Raw genomic sequence first — 19,274 nt, 5'->3', positions numbered from 1 at the left:
AAATTATAAATCAAATATTAATAACAAGAAAATGAATAAGAAATCACAATGAATTTTTTTTAAAGATTTTATTTCTTCATCTGACAGAGAGAGAGATCACAAGTAGGCAGAGAGGCAGGCAGAGAGAGTGAGAGGGGGAAGCAGGCTCCCTGCAGAGCAGAGAGCCCCATGCTGGGCTCCATCCCAGGACTCTGGGATCATGACCTGAGCCAAAGGCAGAGGCTTAACCCACTGAGCCACCCAGGCACCCCCGAGAAATCACAATGAAATATTAAAAAATAGATTCAAATAACTTTTGGCTAAAAAAGAAATACCTATGATGACTAGATACTAAGGGGACATGATTGAAGATGAAAGAAAATTTTAACAAATCTTGTGCAGTGTAGGTAGTGTACTTCATTATAAAAAAGGTAATTTTTATGTTTAAATTCAGGTATAGAAATGAGGAAACACTAAAAGGACAGAAATAGACAATAAAACATCAAAAATGTAGAAGGATAAAAATATTAGATATGAGAATAGAAACGAATAAAATAGAGAAGAGAAAGAATAAAGAAGCTAACAAAACCAAAAGCTCACTCATCGAAAATACTACACTGAGAAAGGACCCATCAACCAGACACAATGTGAATTTTTGGGAAAGTCTTCCACACAAAAACCTGAGTCGGGCATGAAAGGACATCTCTGTATGAGAATGGTTCTGATCAGGAGAGTGATATGATCTCTGCATAAGTTATCACTCTGGTTGATGTTTGTAATCTAGAGTGGAGAGAGGAAGGCCAGCAAGGAGATAAATAGTGGCCCCTTTGATTTAGAGTGACGACAAAAATCCACAGGAATTGGTGATAGATTATATGTGGGTTATGAGTAGGGAGTAAGAAATATCTTTCAGGTTTTGTGAATGAACAATGGGTGCCATCTCCGTAAATGGGGGGAGATGGTGGCAGAAGGGTGTAGGTCTTTAATTATAGTTACTGATGGACATTTTAAGTCTGTGATGTGAATGGTGGTGACAAGCAAAGGAAAGAAACTTTCTTTGTCCTTGCAACAAATACCACTGCAACGGACAGTCTTTCAAGTAAAGCTCTTTTTCTGGGTATCAAGAAAAGGGTCCTAATGTTCATAAAGAAGAACAGTTTATGTTATCATTTGCATAAAGTGAACCTGTTTGTGAAGTACCGCTGTGGGACATTATAGCTTCCTCATTTGGGATCTCTGTGTTAAGCCTGTAAGGCCATTTTTTCCCAGCTTCTCTGATGCTGGGTCAGGAATGCCTGCAGGCAGCTGGAGGTTTCCTGTTCTGTCACATCATCTTATTGCCATGGCCATTCATCTAAATTGACGGACTTGAGATATTTTATTCCTGCTCATTAACATCAATATTTCCCCCTCCAACGTAATACATTCTCCTTTGATCAATCCTGCCAACTCAACAGTGACTTCATTTTCCTTGCTGTGTTCCTTGAGGCAGATGGAAACAATATGCCTTCTCCTCAGCCAGTGAGGCCTGAGATTAAGGTACACATTGGCTGAGAAGGGAAAGAAAACCTTCACGTGATCCATGCCAATAATTACTATATGAAACGGAAGACAGCCAGCAAACTGTGCACCCAAATTGGTGACTGACATCAGCTATCACTAATTCATCCTACTTATTTGATTCTATTTGGTTTTCCTGAATATTTCTGTATTAAATACACTTAGAAATCAGTTTTCTCAAGTATGTACTTATTCACGAGGAAAAGACTAACCGTCCATATACAACTATGAATTGTATTTATTGCAAAGGGGTGGTTTTTAGTGAGTCTTTAATTGCCTCTCAATTTCTCTATTTTTTTTAATTTATTTTTTATTTTCAGCATAACAGTATTCATTATTTTTGCACCACACCCAGTGCTCCATGCAATCCGTGCCCTCTATCATACCCACTGCCTGGTACCCCGACCTCCCACCCCCCGCCCCTTCAAAACCCTCAGATTGTTTTTCAGAGTCCATAGTCTCTGATGGTTCACCTCCCCTTCCAATTTCCCCCAACTCCCTTCTCCTCTCTAACTCCCCATGTCCTCCATGCTATTTGTTATGCTCCACAAATAAGTGAAACCATATGATAATTGACTCTATTATGCCTCCATCAGAAAGGACGAATACCCAACTTTTGTAGCAACATGGACGGGACTGGAAGAGATTAATTTCTCTATTTTTAAAATTTCTATAATAATATAACTTTGTTAGGAAAAAGGAGCCATTTAAAAGTCATCTTATAAAACTGTATACCCCTCAGATGATACTTAAAGTATGAACAATTGCGATGCACGCTTTTGGTGGATTGGATTATGAATTACTCTCCCCTCACCCCTCCCTCGGGTTTTTTTTTTTTTCCTCCCTCATTTACACTTCAATCTCCTGCTATTTGTTGGAATGAAAAACATGCAACTTTAGGGGAAGAAGAGACACACAGAACTTGTAAACTCTAAGATTCCAATGAGCAAAATCAGCCATAATTGCTCTAATAATTGGAAGAAACAGCACAGAGCCTGGAGCCCCTGGGCTAAATTTTCCTCTGTCAGAAGATCAGCTAAGAGAGATAGATGGCAGGAAGGCAATGGTGGTTTTATTATCTGGTGATTTATGTTATGCTTGCAAGGACCACTGAAATGGTGAAATAAAAATTGACTTTTTATATTTTATAATTAACATTATTATCTGCCCATCAAAGAAGAAAAGATTTGAAAGGAGCCATGTGAAAAGAGTGTAAATTTATATCCTGCAGCATGAAAACCTAAAAGAGTAAGATTTCATGAGAACCAATTATTTAAGTGTGGTCGTCCACAGAACGCCAAAAGAAAGATAGAGAAAGAGAAAAGGAACAAAGGAAGAAAGGAAGGAGGGAGGAGGAAAAAAGTCAGGCAAGAAGGCAAGAAAAAAGGAAGTGGTACATCCCACCTCCCCGAGGACAGCAATTCCTGATACACAAGGACAAATGACTAGCGGTGAGGACTACAGTCTTTCAAAACTGGCAAGCAAAGAACAATCTGATAGGAAGAGTACACCACCCAAAATGTGATTTTTCGCAAACCACTGAAGGCATGTGAAAAACACGTGGAAAGTATTGCTCTGGGAAATGCCATTATATTTATAATAATTTAAAAAAAAAATGGCCTCTCGCTTCTCATCAAGCCAAACTGAAACCTCTGGTGAGCAGTAAATTTATCATCACCTCAGTTCAGGTAGGAAGCAGTGTCATGTATGCACACTCTTGAATGCACGTATCCGAGATGGTGAGTGTGGGTGTCTTTATAAGCATCCATAACATTTTATGATTCTAATCTTTGCTACAAAGGTTTAATGGACTAAAAATTCCACCAAGAGACATCAATGCAAAAATATATCCATTACTTAATTTGATACATATGCATATACTATTCTAAAGTTCCCTTGTCTTGCCTCTTAATAGGAGGGGTGGGGTGGACCGTAACTTGGAGGTTCCTGGTAAGGGCTTTGGAGTCAGAACACCTTGGCTGGGATTCCAGCTCTGCCAGTCCCAAGAGTGATGTCTGACAAGTTATTTAATGTCTTAAAACTTGTTTCTTCATCTCTATAATGGGGGTAATATTAGCTCTTTTATAGGGCTGGCATGAAACATGATGTAATGCATTTAAAAGATCTAACACTGTAGATAGCATTACAGTAAGTGCTTAACAAAATTTGGCTATTGATATAACTTTAAGCTGATTTTAGTTGAAATACCAATTGATTTGTCAAAATGTTTACTGTAACAACTTTTACTTTATTCTGTTTTATAAAATTCAATACTATTTTGAAAGAAGATTTTATTTTAGGGAGAGGGATAATAATTTTGTTTTGCTCTGCAAAATTCATTGGATTTAAAATTTAAATGGCTCTTTAAAAAATATCTTTTTCCCCATTCCATGAACATAGATCTCAAATATCAATTTCACTCAGTTTAAAACATGCTTTGTTACTATGTCAACAAACAAAATGGGCCAACACATGGCTTAATAACATTCTTCAATTTATATTTCTTAATACATGTCAGAAGCTCACAATTCATCTTTATATCATCATTCATATTCATAGAGATAGATGTGTATCTATTTTGATTTTGAAATATTGTATTTTGTCAATTATAGAAAAAAATCAGCAAATATAGAAGAAACTGTTTTGTAGGATCAGTGACTTTCTTTAAATAAGTAGGTCCAATAAGTAAAAAATAGTTTAAAATCTGTTAAGTTATAGGCACTAACCATAACAGTACAGTCAGCGCTCAACTTTTCCTGGAGACTGTGTGTGGGACTGATCCATCAAGCCAGAATTTTCCTGGTTTCCATCTGGACTTGTGTTCAGTCCCCACCACCGCATCCATCCCCCAATTCTATACCTTTATATCCAGCATGCCAATGAATTATTTTAATTCTGTTCTTTATGGTGACTTTTTCCTCTCTTTTTCTGATATGATGCCCTTTTGTTAAGAGCTCGCTAAGATGAATTGGAAAATATCAAAGACAGAAGAACTCATCATGGTGTCTGGATTCATAAATGAGTTCAAAACTCCAGGCAAGGCCAGGTTCCCAGCCATTCCAAGATTCCTTACCCTTAGGCACTTCAGCTTAAGGTTCTCACTTAGCAGAACTGCCCTGACTTAACCTCTAATTTCTCACTATTCCCATGGCCATCGGTAGAATTTATATAACAGTACGTATTTCCTAGCAGGCCATTTAAGAGGTTGGGGGAGAGGCAGATGGAGAGATATAGACACCAAGATGCCCATGTAAACATCGGTGGTTCTACTGATGGGCAGTTAGAGCAGGGCCAGGCTTGGAGAGCTGACTGGAAGAAGAGAAGGCCAGGTGGGCCCCAAGGCAGCAGCAGTGCTGTCCATCCTTGGATTCCATTTGACCAGAGCATGTGTGATTACAGTGCCCCCCTAGCACATACACAAATCACATTGCTCTTCCTCGCTGGGAGAACTAGGACACCACTGGAATTCTGGGGCTTGTACAATTATTTGAAACACTTGGTTCTGCAAACTGGGTCTGGGCCTGGTATTGCTTGGCTTCTGGTTTGGGAAAAGTCATCTTCAGGGACCTGTTGCAGAAAACTCCAGGTCCTTTCCTCCAGGGGGTGGGAAAGAGGGATGACCACTGCTGTTCATTCCCCAACAATGCAGACTTCCCCTACCTACATCTGCACAAACACTTCTGCACAAACTTTATACTAGTTTAAAAAAAACAAATAATTTATTTTTCTTTTTTTTAAAGGCACAGATTGCTTGATTACATATAAACAGTTTGAGAAATAAAATCAAATGAACTGAAACTTTCAGGATATTTTCTTAGAATTTAATTTAATTTAATATATATATCATAATATATATATTAAATTTGGACAACATCCTTAAGCATACATATGACCTTTGATATTTTCTTATTGTCAACTAATAATATAGTTATTTTATACTCTGTATAAATATATCACAATGCTAGATAATTATCACTTGTATATTTATTATTTTTCCCCAGACAAATCCAAAGTAAAATATTACTCATGTAAATTTTGAATTCTAAGCATCATACTGTTTAAGCAATGTCATTTTATGGATGCTTTGGGATAAAAAATTAAAAATGAATAAACAATAACGTATTAATTTCAAGTCAATTTTTAAACCTATCTACACATTCTTCCCTCCCTGTCCTGTACTTAATTGATTCTGCTTGTGCAATTAAGACATAGAGATTCTTGATCCCTGGATCAGACCAATTATGTATTTCTTCAGCTCTTTCCTAGCTTTGCGCTTTTTCAAATTTTAACTCCTTAGAATGTCAATATAATAACTTTTTTTTTTTCCTGAAAAGAGTAACCACCTGGACTTTGGATCTTTATCTTTCTCTCATGATATCAAATTATATTGCAGGGTTGACTACCCATCTGCCTTTTTGCTGTTATCATTTCACTGCTAAGCATGAGCAAAGAGAAACCTTCAATCAAGATACCAAGGTGATCAGAGAGCCTAAAATTCTCAACAATTCACTCACCGGCGGTGTCATTGTCGTCATCCACCCTATCCTCACTTAAGATCAGGCACATTCCTCTCTCTCTCTCTCTCTCTCTCTCTCTTTCTCCCCTCCTTCAGTATGAATTCCCGATGTCACTGACAGGAGAAAAGATATCATCAAGACCTAAAGTTTCTTTCTATTTTTTATTTTTTAAAGATTTTATTTATTTGACAGACAGAGATCACAAGTAGTCAGAGAGGCAGGCAGAGAGAGAGAAGGAAACAGGCTCCCTGCTGAGCAGAGATCCTGATGCGGGGCTCGATCCCAGGACCCTGGGATCATGACCTGAGCCGAAGGCAGAGGCTTTAACCCACTGAGCCACCCAGGTGCCCCAAGACCTAAAGTTTCTGGCGAGTCACCAGACAATAATCTTCCATGAAGTATTTCCAGTTTTCCTCAAATGGATGTTAATACTTCAAACTTTTAAACACTTTTCAATTTCATGCATATCATATCATGTTGACCCAAATCCATTACAGTTATTTCCTGCAACGCATTCTCTATTCGAGAGAACAAAACTATATCTTAATCATCTTTTTTCTTTACTACTTAAACAGATCACTTAATGGTTGCTGAAGGACTGTAGCAATCATGATTGCGTATGACTAGTCGCACTGAATGTTGATCCAAAACAAGCTAGGTATTAAGTCTTGCACGGACTGACTACAGCTGAATGTTTGGTTTGATGGAATGTATACGACGGTTTACTTCAAGACCAGAGATTCTTCATCCTCCCATATAATAACATATCCTGAACAAATTTAGTGTCAGGAAGTAGTCTGAAATCCAAATAAAGGTTCATGTGGATATGTGGACCCACTGAGTCCTTTCACAATCCTTTCAAGAACCTCTAGCTTATTTACTTTTGAGCATGCTAAAATAACCACTTGTGGAGACCCACAGCCCAGAAATCACCATAGAACTCCGTCCACATTCTGAATGGGGACTTGGAACAGGGAAGTTACTCAACTTCTCGTAAGATAAGTTTTGTCAGATGCAAAGTGAAAATAATAGTATCACATTCATAGCAGTGCTCAGAGTATTAAAAAGTCTGGGTGAGGAGATTGGTTGTCTAAGAACATCCCAGAGTACAACAAGATTTCTAAAGCTGTTCTACAGCACTGAATCGTAGATAGAATTTTATATTTTTAGTGGCACATTTAAAACAGTGAAGAGACGGGGCATCTGGGTGGCTCAGTGGGTTAAAGCCTCTGCCTTCGGTTCAGGGCATGATCCCAGGGTCCTGGGATCAAGCCCCACATGGGGCTCTCTGCTCAGTGGGGAGCCTGCTTCCCCCTCTCTCTCTGTCTACCTCTCTGCCTACTTGTGATCTCTGTCTGTCAAATAAATAAATAAAATCTAAAAATAAATAAATAAATAAAGGCAGTGAAAAGAAAGGGGTGAAATTAATTTTAATAATGTATGTGTTATAGCACAAAAAGTCTAAAGTATTATCATGTCAACATGTAAATAATATTAAAAATTGTTTATGGGATATTTTACATACTTTTTTGTGTGTTAATTCTTCAAACTACAGAGTGGTTTTGTCATCACTCCATATCCTTGTTTGGACTCTGGACATTCCAAATGTTTGCAAGTCACGTAAGACCAATGCCTACTGGGTTGCACAGTGCAGATCTAGACGATGAACCCAGGGAGTCACTAACTTTGTCCCATCTGGGAAAAGGGGCATGAAAAAACTGGACTGATCTCTGCCAAATATCTGGAGTGATCACATGCCAAATATCACGCCATAGTGAGAACAAAGTAGCAATTTCCAGGGAGTAAATGCATCTCCTTTCTCCTTACCATCATCCTTGGCTGCTGCTTTTACAAGTCCCTACTCACATTATTCATGCATTCTCTTTAATGACACTGTGGACTCATGTTTAAGTGCTGTTTGCTTTTTTGTTTTCATGTATCTAATTTGTTCCTTTCTCAGCTTCATTATATGCCCTTGAGACTATTTTAACAGTGAATTCCACCTTCTTTTCTTCAACAAATTGGTCTAAACCTTTAGACATACTCTGGTATTGGCTCTGTATACTTGTCTGATTTTAGTCGTCATCGCTGGAGGACTCTATATTGCAACACAGAATTCCAACAGCTGAGCTATTCCTTGTATGTTCACATCTTCCCTTTCCCCACCCACTCCCCCAACTCCAGGGATCGGGCAAATGTTTTTTTAGTAATTTTTTAAAGATTTTATTTATTTATTTGACACAGAGAGAGGGATAGTAAGAGAGGAAACACAAGCAGGGGGAATGTGAGAGGGAGAAGCAGGCTGCCTGATGGAGGGCTTTATTCCGGGACCCTGGGATCATGACCTGAGCCAAAGGCAGACCTGAGCCACCCAGGTACCCGAGTTTTAGTAATTTTAACTAATTTTCTGAAAAGGGAAGAAATAAGAGGCAGGTATAAAATAGAATAAGAATGGAAACAAAAAATAAAGAAAAGGCTAGTGTAGTTACAAATCTTGATGTACATAGTAATGATAATCATAGCTATAAACATAATATCTACTAACCATTGAATATTGCTCTGTAGCAGACACTTTGTAAAACCCCTGTATCATCCTGTTTTATTTTATCTCTACAGTAACCATCTAAAGGAATACTTGACTTTCTACTTCTCCCTTGGTCAGCCCTGTTTATTTTTCTTGAGATCAGGCATACAACCAGATGGAGCCTCCCCCATTTCCCCTCCCTTTTTTTCCTAGCATTGTTTTTGAAAGCTCTTAGAGTCAAAACTGTCTGGCTTTGTAAGTTTCTTCTAAATTACCATAAGGAGACCTATGGGGAGGCCAATTTTTTACCCTCAAGTTATATTTACTCACATCCTTAAAACATGTTGGATACTGTCTCTTGCCTAATTGTTGTGTCACTGATGGTTTGAATTCTCTTTGTTTGAGTGCCTAAGTGAGTCCACACCTGACGGTATCACAGCAGTGTCCCTACTGCCATGACCAAAAGCCCTTTGTCTGAACAATTCACCTTCTTGAGTCATGGCATCAGCTGCCACTTCACAAACAGTGCTGAAATCCTCACTGTCTCACCAATTTTATTTTTATTAAAAAAGAAAGAAAGAAGGAATGAAAGGGGAAAGCAAAAGGAAAATAGCAAAGTATCTTAGAACTGTGCCTAATGTTGTAAAATGGTGCTAAACTGTGTCTTGATTGTAAAAGAGAAATCAATTTAGAAAGTATTGACTTGGAAGAACTTAATTGCTCATAAAATTAATTTATGGATGACTTTATTTGATGTTTGGAAACAGGAATACAAATGAACCAACTTCGATGTGTATGAATTTCCATGGCTAGCCAAGAAAAGGTAACTTACAAGAATAGAAAATTGAACCAGATGAGACAGTAATGGTTGTTTACACTCTCTGGGAAACAGCCCATATTAGGCTATAAGTAGTGAATAGTTATAAAATAGTTTAACAGTAGGAGTTGTAGACAAGTTTAAAATGAAAACTATTTAAATTGAATCAAAAACTGCTCACTGGCTGATACACCTTAAAATAGACATAGGTACCTGTGAGTTTATAAACAAAAGTAAAGGAAATAATATCTTCTGAAGAAGTTATAGGATAAATAATTTGAAAACTGTTAAGTCCCCAAGAGCCATTAAAGCAGAATCTTCCTGCTGAGATAGCAGAATTTTTATTGTAAATGATCATGTAAGTAGAGAAGCAAAGCAATAGTAACAAAGAATGTGGAATGAATATATATGTCCATCTTTGACAGAGGCAACAGAAAGATGCATGCAGGCATAATGACAATTCTATAGGAGCAAAAGGAAATAGAAGAAACTTGTATCATATATGTGATAATATATGCTATTCACATTTTTATAATTTGCATGATAAAAGGTAAATAAAACAATGATTTAAATTATCTCGAAAGCTTCGAGTCAAAGATACATTTCTATTAGTGGGGAAGTAAGTGTAATTGTGGTTACTTCTTACAATGGGCTAAGTGCCAATAACGTGATTGTTACTAATACTAATCTTATGTATGATTAATATCTATTTGGTAAAACTCTAGTGTCTTCTTGGCATCAGGGAAATACTAATCAAAACCACAGTAAGATACCATCTCACACCAGTCAGAATGTCTAAAATTAGCCAGCCAGGAAACAACAGATGCTGGCGAGGATGGGGAGAAAGGGGAACCCTCCTACACTGTTGGTGGGAATGCAGCTGGTGCAGCCACTCTGGAAAACAGCATGGAGGTTCCTCAAAAAGTTGAAAATAGAGCTACCCTATGACCCAGCAATTGCACTACTGGGTATTTACCCTAAAGATACAAACGTAGTGGTCTGAAGGGGCACATTTACCCGAATATTTATAGCAGCAATGTCCACAATAGCCAAACTATGGAAAGAACCTGGATGTCCATCAACAGATGAATGGATAAAGAAGATGTGGTATATATGTACAATGGAATACTATGCAGCCATCAAATGAAATCTTGCCATTTGCAACGACGTGGGTGGAACTAGAGGGTATTATGCTTAGCAAAATAAGTCAATTGGAGAAAGATAACTATCATATGATCTCCCTGATATGAGGAAGTGGAGATGCAACATGGAGGGTTTGGGGGGTAGGAAAAGAATAAATGAAACAAGATGGGATCGGGAGGGAGACAAACCATAAGAGACTCTAAATGTCACAAAACAAACTGAGAGTGGCCGGGGGGAAGGGGATCAGGAGAGGGTGGTGGGGTTATGGACATCGGGGCGGGTATGTGCTATGGTGAGTGCTGTGAAGTGTTTAAACCTGGAGATTCACAGACCCGTACCCCTGGGGTTAATAATAATTATATGTTTATAAAAAATAAAAAAAAAAATTCTAGTGTCTTTTCCCCATTATCCCAGCTGAAGACATTTTTTTTCCACATTTAAACTCCACAGTATGATGGGTGCCCTCTCTTCATGATCCTCTGGCCATGGATGACCCATATGGTGTAACATCCTGAGGATTTCTGAGAGGTGAATGGCAGGTAAGTGTTTGTGCACAGGGCATTGTTCCCTCTTGGAGTAATTAAACGTAACCAGCAAGTCTCAGGAGCAAGTGATAGGAGGTTTGGAACTGTGTCGTGGCTGTCTGGTTGGCATTCACAGTGTTTCCATGAGGTTTCCAGGTAGTCTCACAGTGCCTTGGCCAGGTACTCTAGGTGGAATGTCCAGGCACCTCTTTTATGACAGAATTCCCCTCAGGACATATCTGGCTGATACCAGGCACTATTCTGTAGTCCTTACCCGCTATGGGCAAAATGCATGCGCTCTTCTTTTCTTACCACAATGGCTGGATGTCCTTTAGAAAGGCTTCTCTTCATTTGAGTCAGAAACCCAACCATTCAGTTGTGTGTAACTTGTCTTTCCATTACCAAACCATAGAAAAACTTTGATTTTTTAAGAACAAAGTTCTATGTCATAATATCATACAAATACACAATTAAGGAACTTATGCATACACCCACACAAAGTACACTAAAAAGGAGGTTTAAATATAGAATAAAAAAATAACATTAATTCAGCTCCTGCCATAGAAGAACTCCTCTATATATTCCTGAAAAAAAAAAGACTGAAAAACTGAGTTTCTTATAATGATCCTGTGTTTCAAGTATTATCTCTTCTGTTTTACAAATGAGAAAAGACAAGATTCTGGAAGTTAACTTACTTAAAGTGAACAGCAGAGTCAGGCTTTGAAAATGTTGTCCCTGAATGAACAGAATATGGCACATGTGTCTTTTTTTTTTTTTTTTTTTTTTATACTGCCTCAAGGAACTGAACTTCAAAATGTAACAGGAACTTTTGTATTTACACCCCTTATAATCTCCTTATCCTTTAAAGTACTCTGTTCCGGTTGCAAGATTGCTCTAAGTGAGACACATCACTTTATACATGTAAATGAGGCAGTAAGTGTATGTGTGTGTGTGTGTGTGTGTGTGTGTGTGTGTGTGTGTGTGTGTGTGTGGTGTGTGTGCACATACATTTATGCCCATCATAGATAAATCAGTGCAGGAAATCCAGACAGTAGGAAAGTCAGTGTTTATTTAAATAATTTTTAAAAAGATGACTATCATTTAAATTCTGCCTATTGTGCATATCCAGAACTCCAGATGTTTTTTTATTGTTAAAGTCTTGATACTTACACTTTGTTTGAAATATATATAATATTTATTTATTTATTTTCTATGTAATATTTAAAATGATATTCAGTCATAGGACATAGTCTATCATTTTAAATAATGAATAAAAGTACCTTTGAATGGTTAGTATATATAATTTACTATGGTAGTCATCTTAATATTGCTCAGAAAGTAGAAAGATAAAATTCAAAAACCTATTATACAGATTTCCCAAATGAACCATGGTGATTTGAGATCAGTAAACTATTTAATATAATTTTTTTAAAGATTTTATTTATTTATTTGACAGAGAGAAATCACAAGTAGATGGAGAGACAGGCAGAGAGAGAGAGAGAGGGAAGCAGGCTCCCTGCCGAGCAGAGAGCCCGATGCGGGACTCGATCCCAGGACCCTGAGATCATGACCCGAGCCGAAGGCAGTGGCTTAACCCACTGAGCCACCCAGGCACCCCTATTTAATATAATTTAAAAAACCAATAAACTCAAGAATAAAATGGCAAGAGTCAAGAAGCAAAGAGGAGATTGTGGAATAATTATATTTAAAACCAAAACTAAAGAAAGTTTCTGTAATTAAGTAGAATTAAATCTCAATTCCTTAACAAGTAAGGAGAAAAGAATGACTTTCTATTTATACAGTTTTGAGAGATTAATTAAAGACCAAACTTTCCTAAAGACTCCTTACAAAACCAAGGGGGAAAATCTTTGTCATGTGCCTCTCTTGGTTTGGTACATTGCAAGATATAAATTTTATATTTCCCATGGAAATGTTATTATAACATCAGAAGTTTCCAAATGTGATTATTTTTAATATCCAGAGAAATACTGTCAGTATACTCTACCATACGTGCTATAAAACTTCAGGAAATATTTAACATTAAATATACATTGTCAAGCCTTGAACAAAGTCTCCAAGAATAAAGTTCTTGTTGTCTGTGTCAAGGGTGTGCTTATGGGACCCTGTGCAGAGAGTATAGAATCAGGTGGAATTGTACATGCAGATGAATTGCCTTAAATGACCTGGATTTGTTCTAAGCTCCAGAGATTAATTTCAGTGCAAATCAAGACCTCAGTATCACCTCAGACCTGATCAGATAGCTACAATCAATCAATCAATCAATCAGTCAATAGGAGATGACAAGTGTTGGTGAGAATTAAGAGGAAAAGGGACCTTACACATGGTTGGTGCAACCACTATGGAAAACCTTTTGCAGGTCTCTCAAAAAATAAAAATAAAACTGCCATAAAATCCAGCAATCTTACTTCTGGGTGCAAATCCAAAGGAAATGAAATCAGTACCTTGAAGAGATAATTGTGTTCCCATGTTCATTGCAGCATTATTCACAATAGCCAAGATATGGAGACAACCTAAATGGCCACTAAAGGCTGAAGGGATAAAGGAATAGGGATGTACCATATATACACAAAAATTATTTAGATTTTTTTAAAAGTAGATTCTGGAGTGCCTGCATGGATCAGCTGGTTAAGTCTCTGCTTTAGGCTCAGGTCATGATCTTGGGATTGAGCCCCATGTTGAGCTCCCTGCTCAGCCAGGGGCCTGCTTCTCCACTCATCCTCTCTCTCTCTCTCCCTTTCTCTCACAAAAACAAATAAATAAAATCATTTTTTAAAAAAATCAAAAAAATTAAAAAGGAGATCTGACATTTACAACTATATAGTTGATTCTGGAGGACATTAAACTAAGTAAAATAAGTCAGATACACATAGAGAAATACTGCATATCTCCCATATATTTGGAATCTATGAAGTTGAATACATAGACATAGAAATGGCATTGTGGTTACTAGGGGCCCATGGGGTGGAGTGGGTTGGGTGGGGAGATGTTGGTTCCAAGGAAGAAAGTTGCAGTTACATAGGATGAATGTCTAGAGATCTCATGCACAGCATTAGGACTATAGTCAATAAAACTGTGTTGAATACTAGTAGTTTGCTAAGAGGGTAGATTTCAGGTGCTCTTACCACACACACACATAAATGGTAACTATGTGAGGATGATATGTTAACTAGCCGGACTGTAGTAATCATTTCACTATGTATATGTACATTAGATATATGTACCTTAAATATATGGAATACATTTTTTATTTAATAAAAGAACAAAGATTAATTTCAAGATTCAACATTCCATGTGAGAGCATGCTAGGAATAGACAGACTAAAAGTTTTAACTTGTAATTATCTAAAAACTGTCATAACCTTTTATTCTTTTTTGATATATAACACTAGTTTGAAACATTTTTAATTACATAAGTATTAAAATAGCACTGAAAGTACAAAAATTAAATAGCTCTTCCAGTATGTAGTTTTATAAATTATTTCTTTAGCTTACTATAAATATATTTTAAGAAATATCCTAGGGACACCAGGGTGGCTCAGGCAGTTAAGCATCTAATTCTCGATTAGAACTTAGGTCACCACCTTAGGGTTCTGAGATCGAGCCCTGTGTTGGGCCTCATGTTGGGTGTGGAGTCTGCTTGAGATTCTTTCTCTCTACCCCTCCTCCCTTGTTCCCTCTGTAAAATAACTAACTAACAAAATAGATAATTAGTTAATTGATTGATTGATTACATTCTGGGTTTGATAGATGGAGTTGAAAAACCAAACTGCTTTTGATCACCTCTTTATCTTTGGGCAGGTGAGTGGACCTCTCTAAATTCCAGACATTTCCTCTGTGATACAGGGAAAAAAACAAAATTGAAAAACAGAAAACTTTCAACAGTCTTGAAAAGCAAATGATACCTAGTAAGGACTTGTTAAACATTAGTTTTATTTGGCCACATAAGCCATTGTTTTCATATGAAAAACTGTTCATCAGATTTATAAAACTTAATTTATCTAACAGCTTCCTCACAAAGGAAATCAATGATTTGTTTTTAATTTTATCAATTTTGTACTTACATTTTACAATTAGCACTGTTGTAAATATTGATATTTTAATTTCCTCATTATTTTCTTGAGAAAAGAAGAAAATTGCTTTGCCAAATGCATTTAAAATATTTATTGGCAAATTGCTTTCCATAAGAAAACAATTATGGTTGAATATTTGATTTTTCAACAAAAATGCTTGGTAATAACAGGCATTTAATATTTTTCCCAGTAATAGACATGAAAATGTTAAATTTTTATTTGAACTCATATGTATTTCATAATTAATGAGGTGCAATAATTTTAAGCTCTTCCTTTCCCTTTTATTTTTAAATATCACACTAACAATGCATCTTCAATTAAAATAATCAACAGTTCATATATTATAAAGTAAAAATGATGAATATATCCTCATTTCACAAATACATCTATCCAGAGTTAATTAACTTTGCTTGTACAACAGCATGACATTTTTATTTCAAATGTTATAATTTTGTAAGATATGGCATATTATACATATAATATTATAGTTACAAAAACTAAATTCATAAAATTCATGTTCTATGCTTTTTCCCATAAATATATATCATCATCTAGCTTCATATTCAGCTTATTATTTTAGTAGCTGCTGATTTTTATAAAATATTACTATCCCATAATTTTACATTATTTTGCTTACCAGGATTTAAGTTGTATAGAAATTGATAGAAATACAAGTAACTGCACATAGCAAAATAATCTACTCATGATGACTTAAAATAACACAATTACTTTTTGTAGGAAATCCAAAAGTGAAGACCTCAGAGTTTTTGATAGAGTCTCTTTGATGTCATGGACTCTAAAAGTGTGTACTTTCTGTTGGGTACATTGGTACCAGAAAAAAGTAAAATACACTTGTAAATGTTCACTGCACCTGGGGAAAGATGTGGGTTCATCTACTTCATCTTTTGATGGACTTCAAACTCCTCACTTCTGGCACCAGTCTGAAAATGCTGACCTCATCACATACTAATGGCTTTATTTTGCCAGCTGGCAATTTGCTCAGTGGGCAAACCATTATGAACAGTGAAACCATTATGAACAGTGGAGTAAATGTTTTCCCTCATTAAGTCTGATTTTGGAGAGGGGGTTGATCAGGGTGGACAGGTCTAAAGCCATACTTCTAGTATGTAAAATTACTACATACTAATAGTATGTAGTATGTGGTACAACTTTATTACCTTGGAAATATCATTGTAAACTTCTTGCCCTTTAACAAATATTCTGTTGTTGTTTTTGTTCTTGTTGTTGGTTTGTTTCTCATTTTTTGTTTTTTACAAATAAACCTTACCCCTAATTTATTCCATATGAATCTCTGGGCCAAAAAGAGTAATGAACTGGCTCATAATCAATGAGCTGAGAATCTGTCAGTTATAGCCCAGAGGTAAGACAAGAATCAAATATGAACCCAATGGATGGGCAACCCAAATATTAGAGTTGATCATTTATTGCTATTTTTTATTGATGAAAAGAAGGGGAAAATTGACACTTACCTGAACTCTAGAGGCATCAAAAACCCCTGTATTTTCTATAAGTGCTTTATTGCAGAAGGATGCCGGTGGTTTTGTGGCTGTATCAGGAAGAAGAAACAGTGGCAACTGATGCTTAAATGATTTACCAGATTAATGACACTTGTTCTGGAAATTAGACTGACTGCTACCCAGCAAGTGAATGACTTGTAAGATAGTTTGTAAGTTTATCATGTACTTTTTTAGCAGCTGATCTGTTTACTTTCTAAAAATCAGCTGTATAATTCCTAAAACAGTTGTACCTTTGTACTTCTTATAATTATATAATTTAAGTTGTTAGATGATAATGCAAAAATAAAGAGTTAGGCTTTTTAGAAGACTAATGTGAATAATTTTGGAATACTTGATAAGCATGACTCACCAAAAGTATGGTCTAATTGTGAGCTATTGTACTATAACAAATCAGTTAAATAATGTAAAAATTTAGTCAGATTCTTTACTCAAGTTATTTCAAAAGTTTCAGTAGGTTCTAGGTAGACTCTGGAAAACTTTTTTTCTTTTAAGAAAAGTATCAAACCTTTGCGACTACATTGTAATAAATAACATCAAAAGAAACAAAATGAAATCTGGAAGGAATAGACATAGAGATCCCAGGCAAATGGGGCTATTCCAGTTCTTTCATTCATTCTTCATTTATAAATTGAAACCATCTAAAGAAGACACATTTCTTTTTTAAAAATTTAATTCAATTTAATTTTTTTGTGTGTGTTCCAAAATTCATTGTTTATGCACCACACCCAGTGCTCCATGCAATACGTGCCTTCCTTAATACCCACCACCAGGCTCACCCAACTCTTCACCCCCCTTCCCTCCCCTCCAAAACCCTCAGTTTGTTTCTCAGAGTCCACAGTCTTTCGTGGTTTGTCTCACCCTCCGATTTCCCCCAATTCACTTTTTCTTTCCTTCTCCTAATGTCCTCCTTGTTATTCCTTATGCTCCACAAGTAAGTGAAACCATATGATAATTGACTTTCTCTGCTTGACTTATTTCACTCAACATAATCTCCTCTAGTCCCATCATGTTGACAAAAAGCTGGGTATTCATCCTTTCTTATGGAGGCATAATATTCCATAGTATATATGGACCATATCAAGAAGACATATTTCTTCATCAATTCCTGGGTTCCTGTATCTCCTCATCAAGTATTTTGGTTAGTGTAATATAATGTTTGAAAAGGAAAGTCAAGATAAATGATAAATGTTTATTTCTCTTTGTTCACATAAATAATGAGTTGGTTAGCAAATATCTTCCAAATAGGAAAATAATTAGGCATGTGAGTGTACATGACTGTTTATGGAGTGTGTGGGTATGTCACTCCCACACATTTTAGATCCTTATAAATGAAAAATTTTAACAAATCTAGTAAGTTCCAATGTATCATTAGTTTTCATGTGTTTATTTTTTAATTGGTTTCACTTTTTTCCAGTTTTGGTCAATGAAAGCCTCCTCAAATTAGCTAATGTGTCCTGTTACTGAAATCTTCCCTTGTCTTGTTATTAGACCATCTAAGGTTATTGTGCATATTTTATGCACCAGATATGGACTTAGATATTTACCCAGTGTCCTAGTGACTTTAGGGAGAAAAAGTGATTAATGACTTTCACCTGGGAGTTTTTATAATAGTTTTTAGAATTTTTATAATATATAATATAATATATAAGTTTATAGTTTAGAGTTTTTATAATACTACAGTATGAGTTTAACAGCTAAACCACCTGTTCTCAAGGAGCTTACCAAAATATATGTGTTACCTAAAAGTAACACAAATTGGTACCTGTGATAAAATCCATAAGAAAAGCAGGCAGGATGTAAAAGTTGGCATTAACATACATGTTTATTTTTCCAAAATTTAAGTATATATGATTTGTAAATAATTCAAAAGATTTTCCTAAACTAGAGCTTTCAATGGCTTCTGAATCACATAAATCACATGCAAAATTTATGTTTATAAATATATATATAGTAAGTTCCAATGTATATATATATATATATGTATATATACATATATAGAGAGTAAGTTTCAATGTGTATGTATATGTATGTATATATATATATATATATATATCTGGAGACAGACCTCTTTCATCCTATGCTACAATCCATAACTTGATAGTTTAAAAAGCACTTCTTTCAATCCTTTTATCTTCTTTAATTTATACTTTATCATCCAATAACTGAAGTAATTATTATATGAAATACTAACACTTTGAATGAGGATACTAATTTTAGTTAGTTCCTAATTTTACACCTTCATCTACTACTTACGACTTTATTTTGTGTATTTTGATGTTATTTATCACAAAAATATTCATGACAGCCATTTTCATCTTTTTGATTGTATATATTATGATAAATATAATGGCTGTCCCATTTAACATATTGAATTCTGTATTTTCTGAAAAAATACCATCTATGGACTTTAAAACATTATTCTGACCTTGTATTGCCTATCTAATACTTTATAGTGTTTCTATTCTATTTTGTTTAAGGCATAGTGCTTATAAACATTGCATACTGGGGTTGGTTCTATTTTAATTCAATATAAACATCTTTAATTTTTATAACAAATAACACAGGATATAGACACCAGACCT

The sequence above is a fragment of the Mustela nivalis genome (genome assembly GCF_964662115.1).
Source record: "Mustela nivalis genome assembly, chromosome: 12".
NCBI lineage: Eukaryota > Metazoa > Chordata > Mammalia > Carnivora > Mustelidae > Mustela > Mustela nivalis.
This window is presented reverse-complemented; position numbering follows the sequence as displayed.